The sequence below is a fragment of the Cyprinus carpio genome, chromosome B24 (genome assembly GCF_018340385.1).
Source record: "Cyprinus carpio isolate SPL01 chromosome B24, ASM1834038v1, whole genome shotgun sequence".
NCBI lineage: Eukaryota > Metazoa > Chordata > Actinopteri > Cypriniformes > Cyprinidae > Cyprinus > Cyprinus carpio.
In genome coordinates this window covers 21737167-21759544 of record NC_056620.1, presented here as the reverse complement: position 1 = coordinate 21759544, position 22378 = coordinate 21737167, and the positions used below count along the sequence as shown (strand labels likewise).

Sequence of the window (22378 nt, the reverse complement as noted above, 5' to 3'; positions counted from 1 at the left end):
CTAACATGCATGTATTTATTGTCTCTGAAGACATGCCAGTGTTTTTTCCCCCTCCTTTTCCCTGCTGTCTGACTCTCCCCTCCGCTCCCCTCATTGGCTTTCCCCTCCCCTTTGCTTTCCAGAGCTCACCTCTCTGCTCCTCTCCTCCGCTCGTCTCCCCTGCATCTCGGCTGATATATAGTGGCTCAGTTGCCATGGAAACCTGCAGAAACTATGGTGATGGTCTTACAGCATTGCCTCAGCAGCACTGAGTGGCTGAGCACAACTGCATGCAATGATTTATGCAAATTAATACAGTAAATTGGCCAAGTCAAACTGAAAGGTTTGTTTTTATTATGATTATTATTATTATTATTTTTATTTATTTTTTTGCTGTCAATATTTGGATATTAAAATTCTAATTATTTATACATAGAACTTTAACAATTTTAACAACAGTGTCCAAAACACATATGTACATATATGTTTAATAACACACATATCTATCTATCTATCTATCTATCTATCTATCTATCTATCTATCTATCTATCTATCTATCTATCTATCTATCTATCTATCTATCTATCTATCTATCTATCTATCTAATAAATATGACCTGGGCTTTGTCAGACTCCAAAAATTTTAAAAACCATATCCCAATCAATACTAGGTGACAAAATCCTCATTTTCACATCATCACATTTTTAATAAAATACGTCTTGGCCATTAAAATGAATTGCCAATTAATATCTTCCAATCAGCATCATTTGGGTAAACTGTTTATATTATAAACCGATAATGCATCTATGATATTGTGTAGAATATGAAGTTTATGGGCTTTAGACATCGTTTGTGAAGACTAGTGGATCGAATGATTAGTAAATGGTGAAATATCCTCTTTAAGTGCTTCAGTGTGTGCTTTATCTTCACCTGCAGATGTGTTGTGAAATCGGTGATGGTGCAGTTGTCATAAAAGTAGTTTATTTTCTGCTGCACAACACAACAAATGCAGATACAGGTTACACATACAATGCAGTTTGGGCTGCAGATATTCTAGTAAAATGAAAGCATTAGGCAATTTGAGACAGCATTAAGGTATGTAACCAGTTCATATTAAATTCAATCACCTGTTTGAACCTTAAATCATTTATGAAGAGGAAATATGTCGACTACATGTTGAAAGGAAGGATCTGTGTTTTCAGTCCCTATTAAAGCCATTGTTTTTGAACATGCATAATTGTCCATAGCACAACGTCACCGGTTGCTATAGTTTTGATAAAAATACTTCTCACTGGGGCTTAATGCAGTCAACCGAGCGTTTATTCAAAGCCTTCAAAAGCTACAGTACAAAACCAGAGCGAGAGTTTAAGACCGTGTGAGCCGGCGTCACTTATTTCATTCACACGGAGAGCCTGGCAAACACAAATGACTTTAGAACATAAGTTTATGGTGGATCATACTCAGTCGATGTCATTTCTCATCCGTTTCATCTCTGCTGTTAACGCTGCTGTCATCTGTCCTAGTCCTTCTTCTCTATCGGTGCAGCTGCGATCAGGAGAGAGAGAATGTGTTTGTGAGAAGAGATGAGAGATGATATGCTGTGTATTTGTAGTACTCATAAAACAATAATCATATACAGTAATGATATACATCACAGTAGTATCTGTTGTACTCAATTTATGCTGATGTTAAGAGTATAATAAGAATGGATTTTTTTTTTTGCATTACCGTAATGAGAATTTGAGGGATAAATGTCCAAATGCAATGATAATAATGTAAAAAATACCCCAAAATAGGCTAAATATAATACATATTTAAATATTTTTATGGATAAATCTCCTTAAATGCCATGACAATAATGTAAAAATACCCAAAATAGGTTAAATATAATACATATTTAAATATTTTTTAGGCATAAATATACTTAAATGTCATGAATGTAAACATGCAACCAAATTAGCAATATATATTACATTTTTAAAAAAAAAAAAAGGCTTAAATGTCATAAAGACATTAAATGTCATAAAAGACTAAATAAAATACATACTTTTTTTTTTTTTTTTTTTTTGTTTTTTTTTTTAGGTATAAATGTTTTTAAGTACCATGAAAATAATGTACAAATTCCCAAAATAGGCTAAATATAATACACTTTTAAAAATTTTTAGGGATAAATATCTTTAAATATCATGAATGTAAAAAATGCCACAACATAAGCAAAACATATTACATATTAAAAAAAAAAAATAGGGATAAATATACTTAAATGTCATGAAAGACATGTAAAACATTTTAGGGATAAATGTTCTTAAATGGCATGAAAATAATGTAAGAATGCCCTAAAATAGGTTAAATATTATACATATTTAAATATTTTTAGGGATAAATGTCCTTAAATATCATGAAAGAAATATAAAAATGCCCTAAATAGGTTAAATATGACACATTTTGAGGAATAAATTACCTTAAATGTCAGGAAAATAATGTAAGAATGCCCAAAACAGGCTAATATAATATTTTTAAGTATTTTTATTGATAAATGTCCTTAAATATCATAAACAAAATGTAAAAAGCCCTAAAACAGGCATCTCAATCAATGCAAGGAGACAAGATTACATTTGAATGCATGTTGTCTTGACCATCAAAACAGGTCAGCTAATGTCTTTTATATCATCAATGCTGCTATGGCCTTCTGGGTAAACTACTATTATAAAAATATTAACGGATCTATGATAGTGCAGACAATATTACCAAGTTAGCTGGATTTGGATATCTAACTGTAAATTGTGAAGATTAGTGGATCGAATGAGCAGAAAATGCATAAAATCTACTTGATGTGTTCTGTGCACAGATAATGTGATAATGTGCTATGATCCAGTGGCATTAATACAAAGACAAATGTGAAATTAAGCATGACTTTCCTGCTTAAATTATCTTCCTGTAACATGTTGCACAGTTGGAAACAACCCATAAAGCATCTGGTTTTGCCTGTGTGTTGTCAGTATGACACATATACATTAAATCAACTTAAATGTATTAATCCTCCTCCGGCGATGATGTGCCTAAGAAGCAAACTTTGTTTGTTCACATTCTTTGCCTGTGACAAGTAACCAGGTTTTCCTGGTAATAGTGTTCAACTGGTGACACAAGCATATGACACAGCAGCAGTTTAATTAAAGAAACCGCTGTACTACATGCGCCCTCTAGTGAATCACTGAAGTACTGCGTTTAAAACAATCAATTCTTGTTCCCATATTTCCTAGCATCTAACCCTACCCATAATCCTTTAGATTTTTATTAAGTAATCACAAAGTGTTTATTATGCCGCTTGCCTCATAATGTTCCAAATACACTGTAACAGAGATTTGTAAATAAAGACTATGTTTTACGAGAAAATACTATTGAAGTTTTTCTATTTCAAAATTTCACACTTAATTCAGTGCATTACTTGCTGTTTCGATGTAATTAGTTGTGAAATGTGTTAGCAATTTCTGCTTGAAAATGGTTTCTACATCCGTTTCTTTTCAGTGTACTTGTAAATTACCTTTGATTTCCAGTTTGCACTCCACCACATCTTCTCCGAGATCATTCACAGCCTTGCAAGAGTACTTCCCGCTGTCGAAGGTGCTGGGTTTGCGGATGTTTAGAGTCAAAACTCCCTGGTTATTCTGCATCAGGAACTTTGGATCGTCACCTATTATCATCTTGTTCTTCATCCAGATGATCTTCGGCTGCACAGAAACACAGAGGTCAAATTGTTCTGCTCAGAAGTGAAATCTACTGTTTATTTATTAATTCAGTACATCTCGTGGCATTACAGCATTAAACTGGATATACATTAATTTTTCCACAGTGAATGATGGGGAGTATATGTGACCCTGGAACACAAAAACAGTCTTAGCAGGCTCAGTGGTAGAGCATTGCATTAGCAGAGCAAAAGGTTGTGGGTTCGATTCCCAGGGAACACGTGTTAGGTAAAAAAAAATAAGTAAATATTGTTATATACATGTTAGCCTATATATGCCCTGAATAGCTCTGTAAGGGATAAGTAAAAATCATTCTGCTAAATGCATAAATGTAATGTAATGTAGCAATAGCCAAAAATACGTTGTATGGGTCAAAATTATCGCCAAAAATCATTAGGATATTAAGTTAAGATCATGTTGCATGAAAATATTTTGTAAATATCCTACCATAAATATATATAAAAACTACATTTTTTTATTGGGGCAATGCATTGCCGAGAACTTCATTTGGGACAACTTTAAAGGTGATTTTCTCAATATTTTGAGTTTTTTGCACCCTCAGATTCCAAATTTTCAAATAATTGTATCTTGGCCAAAATATTGTCCTATTTGGAAAAATGTACACTTAAGACTGGTTTTGTGGTACATATGTTCCACTATGTTAAGGCAAGACATTTCTGGCAAAAATATTGGTCAGTCACTAGTCAGTTTTTAAGATTTTGGGGTATAACACACTTGTGTTGCATCTGTTGAAAAAAAAAAATCTATGTTTAAAGATCAAAATATGTTTTCTTTCTCCCTCCACTTCAGTAGCACTTACAGTACATCTACTAAACTTTTTTATTCCTATCTATATTCTGATGGTTTTTACAGAGGGGTTTGTTCATATATCTGATCTTATATAACATTTTATTCCTAAAAACATGTCGTAAATGTATACATATATTTTTTCTGTCTCTATTGACAGAATTTTCTGATAATTAAAAAATCCAAAATCCCTTCTTTATAAACCTTCGACTTTTGAATCTGGCTTTATCTGGTGTTCAGATTTACGTTTACAAGATTAATGCAAATTATTGCATATTTAACTAGATAATTCCTTGTATATCTATACATAATTAAATATATAACATTTCTATACTGTGATTAATAATGTGGGGAAATATGGTGATATCTGTAAGGTAAATGTTTTACACTGTTCACCTGTAGGGTTTGGCTTGAAACTAATAAAACAAAGACTTTGTCCTCATGTTCAGTAAAGTATGTTGACAGTAGGATCAGTGTCTCGTACCTTTGGCAAGCCTCTGACCGCGCAGCTGATGGCCATGCTGTAGCCGATGGTCACAGATCGATCGACGAGGGTTCGGTGAACTTCGGAGCACAGTTCATTGTCCTTCTCCTTGTAAGGAAGCTTGTTTATTTTCCAAACCGAGAGGCGAGTGACATTGAAAAAACTGACATCAAAAGTTGTTTTGCGGTACAAACATTGCTAGTTTGCCTCCTGTGCTAACACTCCGTATCTAGAGCAAAAATAATCCGAGACAATGCTAACATGTTTCTGCTATATATATGTTTCATATTTTGTATATAAGTGGGTGCAATCAATTATTATACGTATTAGCTTCATTTAAATAAACAAATATTTAGTTGACTATAATTTAACTTTATATAAATAGCTAAAATTAATTTGGTATCATTTTTATCTATCATCATTTTTCACAGTGTACCATATTATTATTATTATAATTATAGGGCCGCACGATTAAATTAAATTTCAACGGCTGGGAATTAAGTGAATAAATACATTGTCTGCATGTTCAGAATGAAGTGCTTAATTTAAAAGTTCAGTGTTTGTAAATTAAGAAATGAAGACATTAAGTGATCGATATTTATGAAATTTAATCATACATTTTAGTATTGTAATTTTACAGTTGTTATTTAATAACAAATTATTATATATTTTTCTTAAATACTCATTTTTTAATTTAACAGTGAAATATTGCAAGTAAATATTTCTAATTTAGTTTTTATTTAGTAGTTTTGCTTTGTAATTTTGTGATTTTAGTAATTTCCCAGAATTTCTTTAAGCAATTTATTAGTAATTTATATAGTATTAGCTGTAATTATATTATAGCCATATTCATATATAATCACAAAGTTGTAAATTCTTGATTTGTACAATTTTTTTGTATTTTACAGTGAAATTATTTTGAGTTTATTTATTCATTTTATATTTTTATTTAGTAATGAAATAATGTTTTATATATAAAAAAAGATTTTTGTTGTGTTTATATTGTTGTTGTCTGCTTTATGAAAAATTAGCTGCCATTTTTAGTTATCAGTTTTTTACAATTCCTATAAATATATATATATTTTTAGTTAGGCATTTTTTTGTGTTAATCTGCAATAACCCTAACTCCATTGAATTTTCCATTGATTCGTGCAGCTCTTAATAGTTAACAAATCAACAACAGTAACCATAGTTTATCTGCTCTCAATATTTTTTCTTTTTGCAGTGCAGTCGAACAGCTAAGCTTGTGGCATTTTCCGGACATGTGCATCACTCAGCACACTGACCGGTCTTGGCAACGATGGCGGTGTTCTTGCTCATGCAGGGATCTTCACTGAGACCGCAGAGGTTCCTCTCGCTGTAGACGCCACGACACATGTACTCGTTTCCGATGACCAGGTCAGAGACGGTGCAGTTAGTGCGGCGATTGTGCTCATACACCGTGAACCACTCCTACGGGTGACAGCGTTACACATGAGGAAGTGATGGATAAAGGGAGCCATTCACCCAAAAATAAATCATCATTCAATCACCCATCACCCTCATGGTGTTCCAAACACCCTACCGTAAATAGATGGATGCTGTTGAGGTCAAAAATGATGATAAATCACCAAAACAGTAGGCCATATATGACTCTATTACTAGTTTGAAGTCACGCTGAATGAAGTCAGAGAAAGATAGGATGGTAGAGTAACGATGACGACTGTTCTAGTGAAAGCAATCCGTGTAATGGGTGTTTTGGTGGATAAATTCGACTCAGGATCTCTCACCTGGGTTTTTTCTTGTCTGCTTTCTGGATCGTGTAGCCATTGATCTCACAGGTTCCGTCATCTTTGGGTCGTTTCCACCTCAACTATGCGTTGAAACCCCAGACGTCTGTGTCACATGCACTTGTGTCGGCGGGCCAGGTTTATCTGGGAAGAGAGTCAGAGTGTACAGGATTGAACCCTTGATGAATTGCTCCTCGGAGTGAATCAGGGGTCAGCATGAGAGCGATAAGACAGAGGGGAGATTTCAGGGCTGTTCCAGGGCTTAAGTTTCCTCAAAACTGGGATTCGTGAGGTTTGGGAGTGGATGCAAGCTAATTAGGCCATTCATAAAAAAATTAATACAATATCTTAAACAGCATTAATAACGATTAAAAATGCAAATTAAATCATTTATATTTCCACAAATAAAAACTCAAAATGTAAAATTCAAATAAATCAATTTTGGGGACAATTATTTTTATAGTTTACATAAGTAATGAAATAAACTTAATAAATGAATTATATAAATCCAAAAATGTAAAATGAAAGTTATTTAAAATGATTATACTGTTACATAATTAAAATAAACATAATATAATTAATAATAATTAAACATGTAAAATAATGAATTCAGTAAAATGATTGTAAAAAAAACCCTACATAAGAAAACAAGGATTAAATAAGTTTAGTGTCCCCTGCATGTCATGTGATCCATATTCCTACATAGCAAGCCAACCATAAACTTGCAATGTGTTATTGAATTATTAAATAAAATTAAAATTAAAGTGGGGGGTATTTAGGGGGGGGTGGTAATTAATCTTTTAACATCAATATATGCATTATTAATTATTGTACTTGTGAATTGGTATTAAAAAAAATAAAGCTATCATACGTCAGGCCACTATGATTATCTTATTACCAACATCAGGCATCAGCCAATTAAAAATTCCTTATTGGTCGAACACTATGTTTTTAATGATAGTCATTTTAAAAAAATGCAAAGATGAGTGACAAGTATCTACACATCTTCTAAAACCATTTTTAATTCTCGGCTTAAACCCTACAATCCGGCATGTCTATGTTAGCCGAGTCCTCCATGTTTTCAATTTTTAAAGATAGTGTTGTATTTTTCAGAGTGCTCTCTCTCAGCAGAACGTATTTAATCCGGATGGAGTCCGACGTTTGAGTTCCTGATGCCCACTTTCCATCCACCCACCCTCTCCCCCCCCCACACACCACGCAACAACACGCAGAGGCTTGCCCCTGAAAAAACAAACACATTTTGTTTATTTTGTGCAAGCGATGTGCTTTAATCATAGATGTATTTAACAATCGCAACAAACCTGGAAGGGGATGACAAGGTTGATTTTCCTCTCCGACTCTCTTGATGTACTTGGTTCTGAGTTCACGAGGCAGACGGATCTTAGGATGCTCTGAAACGAGAGGCAGAACATCACTGGTGAAGAAACAGTTTTTTTTTTTTGTTATCCGTGAATCTTGTTTGTCCTCCCTCACCTCATAATCTCTCTGACGGTGACGGGTGGCTCAAGCAGTGCTGGAGGGCTGCCGGCCGCCACCATTCACTGCAACCACACGGAAATTCATCTTTTCTCCAGTGGGAAGGTTCCTCACTGTGTAACTCTGCCGATCAACCAGATCCGTGTTAGCAGGGATGCAACTTCTCCCGTTTTCTGACATGCAGAGACAGAGATAGAAATTATAAAAAAAGATTATTGATCCTAATGGAAAACATTAAAACATATATTTATATTTACATATTTATAATGATTAAATACAATAATAATGAATTAAACATGACAAATGAATATTCAAAAATATATATTTTAAAACAAAAGATTAAATATTGATTTTTTTTTTTTAATAAATAATTTTATTAATTTAGTATTTTAAAAAAGGACTAGGTCCTGTGATTGAGCTGGCATGATATATGTTGAATATTCCTCCATTGTTTGGCAGTGATTTTAGCTATGCGATTGTTAATGAGATTAACTCGAGTGTTTTAAAAGACTTCCCATTTGAAATTCAGTGGGAAAAGTTGGTACAGTAAAGGTCCATTAAGTTATATTTTATACATGAGCTGATTCCAATCAATTTTAGTGTTTTAGTGTGCTGTGCTGTTTTCTGTGTTCTTTTAGTTCGTTTATATAATATAATATTATACACACATATTTATATATATATATAATGTATCTATATTATATTGTTACACAACACACACCACACACACCGCGCACTCACCTCATAATATTTGCTATTTGTAACTAGATATTGTTGACTAAAATAAAAATACTACATTAAGTGTTCATTTAATAAAACATTGGACTAGAATTTTTATTATTTTACTAAAATAGTCATTTAACATTCGGATTTATTGCACAAACAACTACTAGGAAGTTCAAATAATTACTCCAATTAAATGAAATCATTAGGCAAAAACATAAATATCAAATACATAGTGATGCATACTCAAAAAGTGCAATTACGTAACATTGACATTCTATGGAAAGTTTTAATTATTGAGATCAAGTTTTAGTAATTTTTTTTTGTGTGTGTGTTTGTCCCTTGATTATTTTATTTTATTATTTTTAAATGTCTGTTGTAGTTTATTACCTTTTTGCTTTAGATTCAATTATTGTAGTTTCTTTAAAGTAAAAGGGAAAATGTTGACTTGGACATTTAACAAGTATTGTTCCATAAGCTATATCAACCCAGCCCCTTTTCTTTATCTTGCATTATTTATTCACATATACCTTATCCACATATACTCTTGGAGGATCTTTGCCCAAGTGCACAATGGTGAAGTAGGTTTGCTTTCACTATGTAGTGTTCGGTTTAGGCACAGATGATTCCAGCAGATGACTCACCTCCTTCCTTGCAGAATTCAATGATGTATCCATCCAGCCCTCCAGCTCCGATCTTCTCAGGAGCCAACCACTTCAGTGAGCACGTAGTGTCCGTTACATCATCAACGATCAGCTTTGTGGGCTCGCTGGTGGGTGCTGCGAGAGAGAAAAATCAAAGGAGTTAAAGTGAGAGACGTCAAAAGTTCATAACAAAGCAATAGCACAGCCTTCTCACCGATTGGCATGAATGGTTTAGAGTTGAGACTGGGAGCCGAGATTCCGATGCCATTGACTGCGAAAACTCTCATCTCATACAGAATGCCTTCAATCATGCGCGCTTGGCCTCGTATGTTGTGTTCTCATAGACGCGCCAAAGTTAAGCTTTCTGTCCATCTAGATGATCCTTTCTTCTTCCTCCTCCATTAGATAGCCTAAGAAACAGAAGCAAAACAGATTCCCTGTTATGATGCAGTTACTTCTTCTAATTGTGTCAAATACTGTGCTAGTACCTAAGTGGGCATGGCTGAGTTATCTGTACTAGGTATTTACTAGAGATGCACCATTACGACATTTTTCAGCCAATACGATAGCCGATTATTCAGAATGATATCTGCCGATGCCAATAGTTTGGTTTTCTTAAGGGAAAAAAATGTCTCCCAACTAATGCTGCAAACTGTACAGGGAACCCTCTCATTTGGTACATAAGAGGTTAAAATGAACAACAACACTATTATATTCAATGCTATTTATTACAGATACAAAAATCACAATCAACAACATTTGTATACTCACTCAATTGCACATAGGTAGTTTTCATAAAAATACTTCTTAAAAAACTGTTCATGACAGATTTATTCAAACATGCATATGTAACAGTAAATAAGCTCCCTAGTGAGTGTTTTTACTTTAAGCTAACAACATACTGTTGTTTTTGGTGTGCATTTGTTAATTTTGTGCTATAACTTGTATTAAAGTGGAATTCTGTGCTATAACTTGTATTAAAGTGGAAGAGACTCGCGCTTGAACTGAAGTGCTACAGTAATCTAAGAGCGTCACATTAAGAGCATCAAATTTTATGTTAAGATGTACAGAATTTTAAAGAAAGAAAAACTTTCTCACTAGAAACACTGGTTTGAACTACGCGTGATTCATTGGAGGCACCATTACAAATAATGATTTATGAGGGGAAAACTTTAGACCTGGCAACCCTGGTTTGAATACGCATGTTTTATAGGGTAAATATAGCCTTCTATAAATATAGGGTTTTATAGCCTTCATAATTGTCATAAATTGCAGCCCTGATTATCCACTGTTTTTAAATATCTGTCGATAATCTGCCGATATTATCTGCCGATAATGCAGATAATAGCTTTTATCGGAAAATGATAACGACATTGGCATATACATCGGTGCATCCCTATTATTTACATGTTGTGAGTGTTAGACCTTAACAGTGTGTATACCCTTTAAAGTGCTCCTCCATCAAACTCGGAGGCTCCCAGATAATGTGGCCACAGTCTTCTCCTACTCCGGGACATTCAATTCTCGGAGGCAGGAACATCTGCAACACAGGCAGAGACTTCAGGAACATCTACCACGGCATGGGTTCGCATTCCAGGGGATTGCATGAGCTGCAATAAGTCTTGCCTGAATGCAGTGTACGTGACTTGGATAAAAGCTTTGGCCAATGATAATGTAAAAAGCTAATTGTGCATTTAGACCCTAAAGGTGCATTCAAACTCCAACAATGATTCAATCATTAAAGGTGCCATGTGTAAAATTGAGGTAAAAATATCAAAAAATGAACTACACGCATAAAAAGGAAATGAGAAAGGAACTAAGGGCGATGAATGTCATTAAAAAAATGTCAAGTTATAGTGCTGCAGAGCTTCCACCTTTAATTAGGCATTAGGCAGTACTAGACACGGCCCGACAGGGTGTCGTACTACCAGTTTCGGCCTGGGAGGCGAATATGAGGGCAACATAACCACCAGTCAACCTGCAATACACGGAATAAAACTCGCACGGCGTGTGGGCGTACGTGAACGCGATGTCAAGGCAAACCGCGCTCGGAATCACAAATCAATCGTATAATGAAAAAGGAGCCGAAAACAGACGTGATAACATAGGCACTGCTTTCACACGTGGACACAAAAACAAAAAAAAACTTGGGAAATGGACTTGAAAGCAATGCAGCTTCGACTCCGAACTTGAACAAATTCTTTTGGATCTGATTGGTCAGTAAGATGCGCCTACGTTCGGATTTCGCTCGGAAGTTTGTTGTATATGTTTGCGTATATTTTTCGGGAAGTTATAACATAGAAAATGTATCGAAGGGTGTTCGCTAATAAACGTTGCTAATGTTAGCGATTGGGGCTACCCGGTAGCTGCGTGTGATTAGTAAAGCTAGCTAGTAACTTACCCACAGATCCGATTCCGGTTTTTCACCTGTTATCTTACCAAAGCCCGTCTAGTATCCAAGCTGATGCTAAAATGTAACATTTACCCTAATGAAGCCTTAGAATATGTCTTCGATGATAATGAACCCGAGAGCGAGAGAGAGGGAGAGCGAGAGAGAGCGAGAGCCGCGTCCAGGCGGCAGCGCACCACTCACTATCTTCAGAGCGGGCAAGTTTTGAATGAAAGCTGTATGTGGAACAAGTAGTTCAATTGCGTGTGGTCTCAGGGTGAATGCTTTGAGGAGTTGGCAGCTCTGGTTCCGTTGGTATGGCGGCTATGCATGGTCAACAATCAGCTTGTCTGCTGTTGGACCAATGATGTTGACAGAATGCTGTCTGTCAAAATAATTTAATTCAAATAAGTGTTATATACAATTCAACATGTAATATGAAGCAAGAACGAATCTGCAGACATTCTCAATGGGTAAGGTGAAGGGGAGAGGACGTAGCTTGAAGATGTCATGTTTCAAAAATCACTGAATCACCCAACGTTCCCTTGGAGGCAAAACGTCCTTTAGGCTGGAGGCTAGGCTCTTGATGGTGTTGTGAAGGGCTGTAGGGGCGGAGGCCTATTAGAGACTATGCCGTTTCTCGTTGTTACTCTAGAGTAGACCAATCCTTTATTGAGGCATACGGCCCCCATCTGGTATGGAATGTGGAGTATATGACTTTGATTTTTTTGGCCAGACATTACACATGGCTCCTCCTTTAAAAGATCACTGTAGTGTTTGTAGCTTGCAGAACTACTTTTGTTTGCATGTCTTTGGAAATTGAAATTTGGTTCAGTTTCTGGTCAGAATCACAGTGCCATCTGCAGGAATAAAGAGGCAGTGCTGGAAACACACCCACGCATTTTGATGAATAGGTTGGCCTTGTCCTCTCCTGCAGGGTTGGTGACAGTGATGGTGTAGTTGCCCTCATCTTCTCGCTCTGCTCCTTCAATACGAAAACAGCTGAGGTCCTTCCTGTTTTCCACTCGCCACGTCCTCATGTCTATCCTTGCTGTGACACACAGGTACAGCCGTTTTATTTATTCATTTTAGCAAACATTAAACTTTAGTTTTTTTAGATTTTTAAAATACATTACAAACAAAGCATATTTTAATACATAATGCAAAATTTTGTTAGATGATTTAGTAGCCAATACATTATGTCAGACCAATACCAATAACATTAAAAAAGTCAAAGCAAAATATATTTATTAATTTCACATAAATACACCATAAACACACATAAATACCATTAAAAAGCTATGGACTGTAAGTCTCTTCTGCTCTCACTTTGATCAAACATACACAAAAATATTTATTTGATCAATAAACTAAATATACAAAATAAAATAAAATAAAATTCAATAAAATACAATAAATAAAATAAAAAAGAACTAAAATCCAATATGGTCGGTCAGTTCTTTTATCCATGGCATGCATGCATTATGCATTGTTTATTTGTGTATATTCAATTTTCTATTTAAAAACCCTGGCAATAAGCATGCATTTGATTTTAACTGCAGTCATACCTGTGTAAAAATATAAAAATAAATAAATTCAATTAAAAGCAGTCTTCCACTTTATATTAAGTCTGATGTCATTTGAAGTATGCAGAGATGAGTGTTATTTTAATATTTATATACTATTACAGTTTTATTAATATTTAGAATGATTATTTCTATGTAATTTTAATACTTTTTTTAACTTTTGCTCTGGTTTTGTCCTTTCTATTAGTTGATTCTTGTTTGTTTATTTGTTCTTAGTTAGTTTAATTTAGGTTTCATTTGTTTTTTATTTCAGTGTTAGTTTTAGTTTAGTTCAGTTTTAGTTTTTATTTATGTCCAGTTAATAATTTTAGTGCTTAAATATACACTTCAGTTAGTTGCCAAGGCAACATTTCCAGTTTTATTTTGTTTTAGGTTTTTCCTGTAATATTTAAAATTAATTTCAGCATAAATTAAATCAACAAAAAAGTTATAATTTAAAAAAAAGTTTTAGTAAACTGGTGGAGATTCTATATCAGTGCGTCCTAATTTGGGAGCGTGTATAACCCACTGCCAAATAACAAATTAAATTACATAATTATGATCACATACCGATTAATAGTCTTTATTTTGTATACGTACCTTGTCTCCCTTCATCCAGCAGACGGTGGGAGCGGGTTCTCCTGTGATCTCCACATCCAGACGCAGCTTGTTACCAGCAACAACAATGATGGTGTTCTGAGAAACCATGTTACCGCCACATCCAAAATGGATCTTAGGAGGATCTTAAAGGAGCAAGACAAAAACTGGATACAAGTGTGGTTCGAGAGAGCAAACTGTGTCGGTTTTCATAAACAGCTTCTATGTTAATACTATGTCTTCAGAACTAGTCAGGGCTGTCTTTCCCAAAAGCATCGTAAGCCTTAAATTGATCAGTAGCTCCATTGGTTCTCAATGGGTCTACAATGTACTTAAGCTTACGATGCTTTTGGGAAACGCAGCCCTGGCCAATTAGCAGTTAAAAAAGGTTAATCATTCATATTTTCAAATTAGTATGTTAGAATAAGAAATTAAAAAATCTGGCTTAGGGTTTGATTTTTGTCCTACCTTGTCTGGGAACATAGTCGATCTTGATTTCTGAAAGAAAAAGAATGATCTGTTTATGTACGGTCATAACAAATCTGAGATAGTTTTGCTGACTATAGAGTTTCCTTCTCACCCAGGAAGTTGAGTTTAGCAGAAAGTGAGAGCGCATAACCGTCTGGGACAAACGTGTAATCTCCAGCATCCCCTGGCTTGACGTCATCGATGGTTAAACGATGAATCCTGGAGTCACACGCACACATGTTTCAAACCCGTACAAATACATCTTCTCAAAGTGAACACGTGTCTGAATGCTGACCTGCCGACATGGGAAATCTTGATACGGTCACTGGCCTTAACCTCCACGCCATCCTTAAACCATTCCCCTGTGACTTTCTCATCAGACACCTCACACTTGAACATAGCCTGCTCTGCTGATTTGACCGTAAGATCTGCGATGCTCTGCAGCACCTCCAGTTCCTTCTCTGGGGTTGAGTTTGACAAAGAGAAGAACTTTTAGTCTGCAAAACCACTAATTAAAGAACTGGTGAGGGCTGTAAGTAGAGATCAGATTTTACCTTCAACGATGAGCTCTCCCTTCGACACTCCGTTGGTGTAAACAAAGTACATCCCACTGTCCTCTATGGTCGCTTCTTGAATAATAAGACAGTGGCGTTTCCCGTCCTTTTTAAAACGATACTTTGAATTTTTGTCATCTCGAGACAACTCCTGATCCTCAAACATCCTGCAGTTACACATACAGTCATGGCCGGTCAAAATTCTGGGATAAATATGATTTTTTTAATGTTTTTGAAAGAAGTCTCTTATGCTCACCAATTTATTTAATCTAAAAAAAAACTGTAATTTTGTGAAATTTTCTTACCATTTAAAATAACTCTTTCAATGTGAATATTTTCAGCACCATTACGCCAGTCTTCAGAAATATTTCTGATTTTTATCAATTTTTAACAATAGGCTGATTCCGATTTTATGTACATATATTACATTTGTTGGACTTTGAAGCCCAAAAAAAAAAAAAAAAAAAAACAGTCAATGGGTATATTGTACAATAGCCAAAATCCATTGTATGGTCAAAAAGTATTGATTTTTTCCTTTGATGCCATAGGAAACTAAAACCTATTGGCGATTTAAATAAATCATGTTCCATGTAAGATAGGTGTGTAAATTTAATACTGTAAATATACAAATTAATTTGATTAGTATATGCATGACTAAGAACGTCATGGGACAAAATTTAAAGGCGATTTTCTCAATATGTTAGATTTTTTTTTTTTGCACCTCAGATTTAACAGATTTTCCAGGATAGTGTATCTCAGCCAAATATGTTCTATCCTAACCCCCAAACCACACATCAATGGAAAGCTAATTTATTCCGCTTTCAGATGATGTATAAATCTCAATTTCAAAAAATGGACCCTGATGATTTTTTTTTTTTTGCTCCAGGGTCACATATATACATTATATATGGTCATACACCTCACATAGTGTTTATGTATCTTGATGATGTAAATTATTGCCTGTTTCTAGTTTGTTTACCAAATGACGTGTGCTCCCTCCTCAGACACTTCAATCTCAAACTCCACTCTTTCTCCTACCACCGACCTGGTAATCATCCAGCAGTTAGTGATGGTGACCGGAGGTTCTGTAATGCAATTTGATAAAGTGATTTTTTTAACACTGTACTAGATAAAGGCATTGTTGCATTGTATACGCTGGACTATAATAGTGTCTTCAGAATGCTAGAGGAGCTTACTGTTTTACACTCTCTTTTTACATTAGTTTGCAAAGCGATTCTTAGAGAAAAAATGTAATGCTAATTAACATATCTTGGATTTTTTTTTGATGATTTTGCAGAGGTCTATGTTAAGGAATGAAATGAAAGCACTGCAGCTCTCCAGATGAATTTGATTTAAAAAAAAAAAGGTAATTAACTCGCACACACCTTTAACAAAGACTTCCGTGAAGCATTTATCAGTCCCGACCACACACTCATACGCAGCATCATCTGCCAGACTGCATTTGTTAATCGTGAGGGTTCGAATGTTTCCATTAGACTCCATGATGTATCTGCCATACAAAGAGACAGTTCAATCACAGAAATATGTGATGCTTCTTTACAATAGTGACCGATTAGTGAAATGTCATTACTTTTTCCATTTTGTTTGGTGCATGAGAAAATTTTAACACATTTAAAGTTTAAAATACTAAAAAAATGGATCATCTTAGTAATGTTTTCTCTACATGAGCAAGTGAAAGTGCTTTTCTCACAAGAGTGTGTCTTTGAAATGTGTTTTCTAGATTCTCACTTCGCAGAGGGTTTGATCTCTTGGCCGCTCTTGAGCCATTTGGCCTCAGCATTAGGGTCAGTCACCTCCACAGACAGGACGATCTTCTTTCCCTTGTTAACAGAGCACGCCGACTCCAGTCGCCTCAGGAACGCCATGTGAAACATCCCACACACAAACACACAGTCACAAACAGAAGATCAGAGACTTGAGTTTTGACTGATCTTTCTTTCCGTGCATTCTCGCTAACTTTGGGCTCCACGACCTTCATCTTCTTGAGTCGCTTCAACATGCCACGCAGGTCAGTGATGCCGTACTGAAACGCGAATCTTCTCGTACTCGCTTGGGATGAGCGCTCTTCAGAAGCTCCCAAACGTCGATCTCCAGCTCAGGCTCAGGCTTCTTTTTCCTGAGAAAGAGAGTGATGTGATAAATAAGAGATGTGGTTATAAGAGATGGAGTGTGGTTTTAATAGACAGAGAGAACACTTACTTTTTAGCAGCTTTGAGAAGAGCACTGAAGTCCAGTTCACCCTCGTCCTCCCCAGCATCTCTGTACAAGAGTACATGTTGAATTCACAAAACTTAATATATGTATGTGTGTATATATATTCACTTATCTCAAAAAAGTATTTTTTTTCACTTAATTTACACGTCACACGTCATAACATTATCACATATCAAAAACATATATATGTAATACATATGTGTATATGTGTATTGTGTGAAATGTTTTTCAAATCAAATTAAAAACTATTTTTTGAGTTTTATATATGTACAGTGCCTTGTGAAAATATTCATACCCCTTCATTTTTTTTCCACATTTTTGTCTTGTGAATCATTTCTTAATCACAAATGTGCATTCATTTGTGTACCCAATTTTCATAAGTCATCATGACTCAAAATTTGTTCTTTTTACTCAATTCCGGAACACAAATAAACACCTCAATATAGGGATGCACGACTGGATTTTTGCCGATATCCGATATATGCTGATAATTGGTTTTACTACTATTTGGCCCAATATCCAATGCCCGATACTCGAATTTTTTTTTTTTTTAAAAAAACGTTCTTTGTTAGAACTTAAAGTAAACAGTAATTCAACGTTATTTTAAATGGACAGTACAACTTGACGATTTGCCAAATAACTTTACAACTAACCCTATATTAATGACTGTATTTCTTTCTCTTTTTTTCAGATAGAACGAACGTGGTAGCTTTAACATTTTAATTTTATGATTTAGCATTTGTACACTATATTGAGGCTCATATATTAGCTTAAAAAAGTATCCCATATTACACATTTATGAATAAATCAGTAGGTATATATAAAATTCTTTAATTTAATTTAATGTGAATTGTTATTATAATGTTTTGTTCCTTGTAAGCTATAGCTCCTGACCTTTAAAATCAAAAACATACTCAGTAATTTTATGGCTTCAGTTAACGGTGCTTTATATTTAATCAGAAAACACAAATCTAAATATTATTTGGGTATTTTTTGCTTTCTTTTCATGAGAAGTAGGGACAACAGCGCCCCATACAGAAGTTAAAACTCCATTACTACGCGGGCATTAGGACCTGGGGAAGGCTGTGTGCTGCGCTGTCAGGTGAAGTGTTTACTCTAATCATACACGGAATGAGTACATTGTTTTCCCTCAGTTTAAATGCCAGCAATCAAAAAAGTCAATCCAATCACCATTCAGGCAAAACCTTTGCTTCAAGAATGAGCCACAATCGCTGACGTGATCTAATTCGCTAGCCACAACCTCTTGAGCCACATGTGGAGTTAAATGTATTCCTCTTTAATTCGGCAAGACATATCAGCGTAATTTTTCATATCAGGCCGATGCCGAATTATTGTACATTTAAAAAGCTATTATCGGCCGTATTTGCGATTGTGTCTTGAGTAATATCCCTTACCCAGTATTAGTATTTAACAGACACTAACGGAACACGATGTGTTTTTTTAATGGTCGGTTCAAATTGCTCAATAATTGTACTTTAGGTCCCCTGTTACCATCCTAAATTGTGACTGCATACTTTGGTTGAAGAAAAGTGTATTTTCCGCTGAGTCCTGTCGCTGGCTCTCTCTGCTACTTCAGACTCACCTCTCTTTGAAGGCAGACAAAATATCTGCTTGCTCCTCTTGTTCAGCAGCTACCCCGAAAAGGAAGATGAGGATAAATATAGAAAAACAGTCATTCTACTAAGATGGTGCTTTAGTGTTATTTTTGGTTGTGAAAGAACAACACTAACCCCGCCACAGTGATCTCAAAGGTGCAAGCCTGTCACATTTGGGCTTTAGCAGACACTTCACACCTGTAGTCTCACCGGTGCGTCTCCTTGGACCACCTTTGAACATCTTCATCTCGTACGTTAGATCTGAGAGGGAACGAGTGAACAGAAATGGTGGATGTGTAAGGATGATGTGTACTAAAATACATGGTCACAAATTTATTTAAATTGATCAACTCTGTAAATAAAATCTATATTCTATATGTGTAGATAAAAAGGCCATTCAATATAGTACTAAGATAAAAGAATTTTAGAGGATTCTGTTGATATAATGAATACCATTAACATTTTCAGCTTGATTTATACAAAATGTATACAAGATTCCATTTTACAGAAAACCTGTTTCCAACACAAGATAAAAAATAAAGGTTTATATACTCTTGGTTTATAACTCCCCCACGTTTCCCATGAGGGAAAAAGTCAGAATTTCTAAGAGATAAACTCAGTATTCTGACCTTTTCCTAATCTTACCATTATCTTTCCTGGATGTGAAACTTACAATTCTGTGTTGTACATCTTGCAATTCTGACCTTTTTTTTTTTTTTTCTTTAATTCTAAGTTTACATCCCACAATTCTGCATGCTTTCTTTTCCACCACAGAATAATAGAAAATGGTAATTTTTCTCTCACAGTTCTGATTTAATTTCTTGCAATTGCAAGTTTATATCTCACAAGTCCGACTCTTATTCTCAAACTTGGTGTTTATATCTTGCAATTCTGAAATGTAGGCTATATCTCACGATTCTGACTTAAAATCTCGCAATTCTAAGAAAAATGTCTGAATTGTGGACATAATCAATTTTTTTACGTTTTGTTTTTTTTTTTTTTTCATCCCATGGCGGAACCAGGCTTTCATTCAATACACCATACAGGATCATCAAGACCTGGTAAAAATTGAAACGATTTCAGAAATCCTGTTATGCATGAATATTCTTTCATTAAATTGATTCTCAATACAACACAGTCCCTCTAACCTGACCCCTTCGTGTTCACTGTCAGTAGGTGACTCTTTTAACTGGATGGAGTTGTTCCCTGCTTTGCTGCCGAGGTCCATCCACTTCCTCCCTTTAACCACTTCATGGTGTGTTTGGTGTGAGTGTTGGTTGGTGGAGTCCACCTTAACCACCAATGTTGACCATCTGGAACCTGTTGTTTACTAAAAAAAAAAAAAAATCCTTATTTGCCCCAAGCCACATCATCCTTAAATGGGGGTTGTTTTAATTATGGCAACTATTTGAAGCTTTAATAATATGTTTTGCGTTTTTATACCCTGTGGATTGGTACCACACGTTTTGGCTTCTACACAAAAAGGTCCCTGTCAGCGCGGTTCGCCCTGCAAGGCATGATGACCAGGTATGTTATATAAAACACAAACATGCCCTGCACACCATGCAGACAGAATCGGATCTTCAGAGATAGGGAGCCGTTAAATAACAACTCATGGTGTCAAACAAGAAACACACTCTGTTTTCAATTTATAGTCTTCCTTGCAAATATTTAAAACATATTAATTCAAGCACTACAAACAATATACATTGGGGGTGTTTATTCTTAACAATGAAAGCGACATTAAATTAAGTAGTCACCCGGAAATAACTGACTTCCTCAGTTGCGCTTCATGCACCCAGGAAAGAGACAACCATCTCTTTCCTCTTCTTCACTTTGTTGGCAGTGCATTCATTTTATTATACATTCATTTTCAAAGTAGGGTAGGGCAATTGTATTAGCCTCACCACACACCTCCTAGCTGTAAATATAATAGGTATCCGTTGGCACAAATTTATCATACAGTGCCTTTCATACACACCAACTTAGAACTCTTGAAAGAAATTCATAAAGTGATTTATATAGTATAGTATGTGGTTTCCAAGTAATGCAAGGGAAGTTGCGTACACGAGTTTTCATAACCAATTTAGATTTAGTACCAGCCCTTCGTTCTTTTGAGCTTCTGCCGAGAATGCAATTAACAAGCGTTAAAACTATAAAGAAATCTTCTGTACTTCTTTGCTTTTTTTAATTGTTAAAAGGTCTTCTAATTTTGCGTATGGTCATGTCAAGTTAAATGGTGTCATTACACCTCTTGGCTTCAACCTCTGTGGGAAGCAATGACGACAAAAAAGTGACCATTAGACAACAGATATAAGTAAGCATATAATTAATGATATATTATCGCGCATATATTTAACATGTACAAACTGTACATCCAATAGATCTTACAAAAAATAATCTTTGTAGCAGTGAATTTTTATATATTTCAATTAACGGTCACACGGACCTGACAGAAGGCATTTTTTAGCCTAAAAATGACTTAAACATAAAAAATATGTGTATTCTACACAATACACTTAATTTCATATGTTCAAACTGCGGCCCCTGCCTGAGCCAAAAATCATGTTTCCGATGAATACCCCAGACTGATGACCTCTCGCTCCTAACGTTACTCATCGTAACCATTATGACATCATCTAGCCGCATGATAAATATATTCCAAGCTCTGTTAGTAGCGGATCATGCTATAGAATCCTCAGCCACACAGATTGCTCTACAATCCTATAACCATAATGACACCAGAAAAATATAGGTGGCATAAAGCTGACCTCACCGTTTTAGGGACTTTCTTCTGTATCTTTTTACCGCACATACCGTGTGCACCATAAGACCCTATGATCCAGAGTTTTGTCTTTTTCAGAATTGGAACACTAAGCCAAAAGTCTTATTAAAGGTGATGCCATCGTGTTTTGCTAAATCAAACATAGGTTAGAATCTATTGGTTAAAGGGTCTGTTTTTTATGCCACAAGAAGTGAATTTTGAAATAAAACTAAAAAGTAGAAAACTGTTTAATTTTCACGGTTTTCCCATCTTGTTTGCTAGTAAACTGAATACTCTCTCGCTCTCTCTCTCTCTCTCTATACAGTCAGTGTGTTGGGTGTGTGTGTGTGTGTGTGTGGATAAACATCATTGCATTAAATGTTGACATGCCACCGCAAAAAAAAATATTCATATTCAAATATCTAAACATACAGATAAGTCAAGGATACACTTTACTTGCCGACGCTAAATGAAGATTTTTTTCAAGAAAAATTTTGAGAAAATTTATGAAGTGAGGCGTATGCCTTAAACACAAGAACAAAT

The 22378-nt window shown here is 35.2% G+C and overlaps 1 pseudogene; it reads right to left on the bottom strand.

Moving 5' to 3' along the window:
- Positions 1-939: 939 nt before the first annotated feature.
- On the bottom strand, positions 940-21886 carry LOC122142270 (annotated as a pseudogene).
- Between the last annotated feature and the right edge of the window lie 492 nt (positions 21887-22378).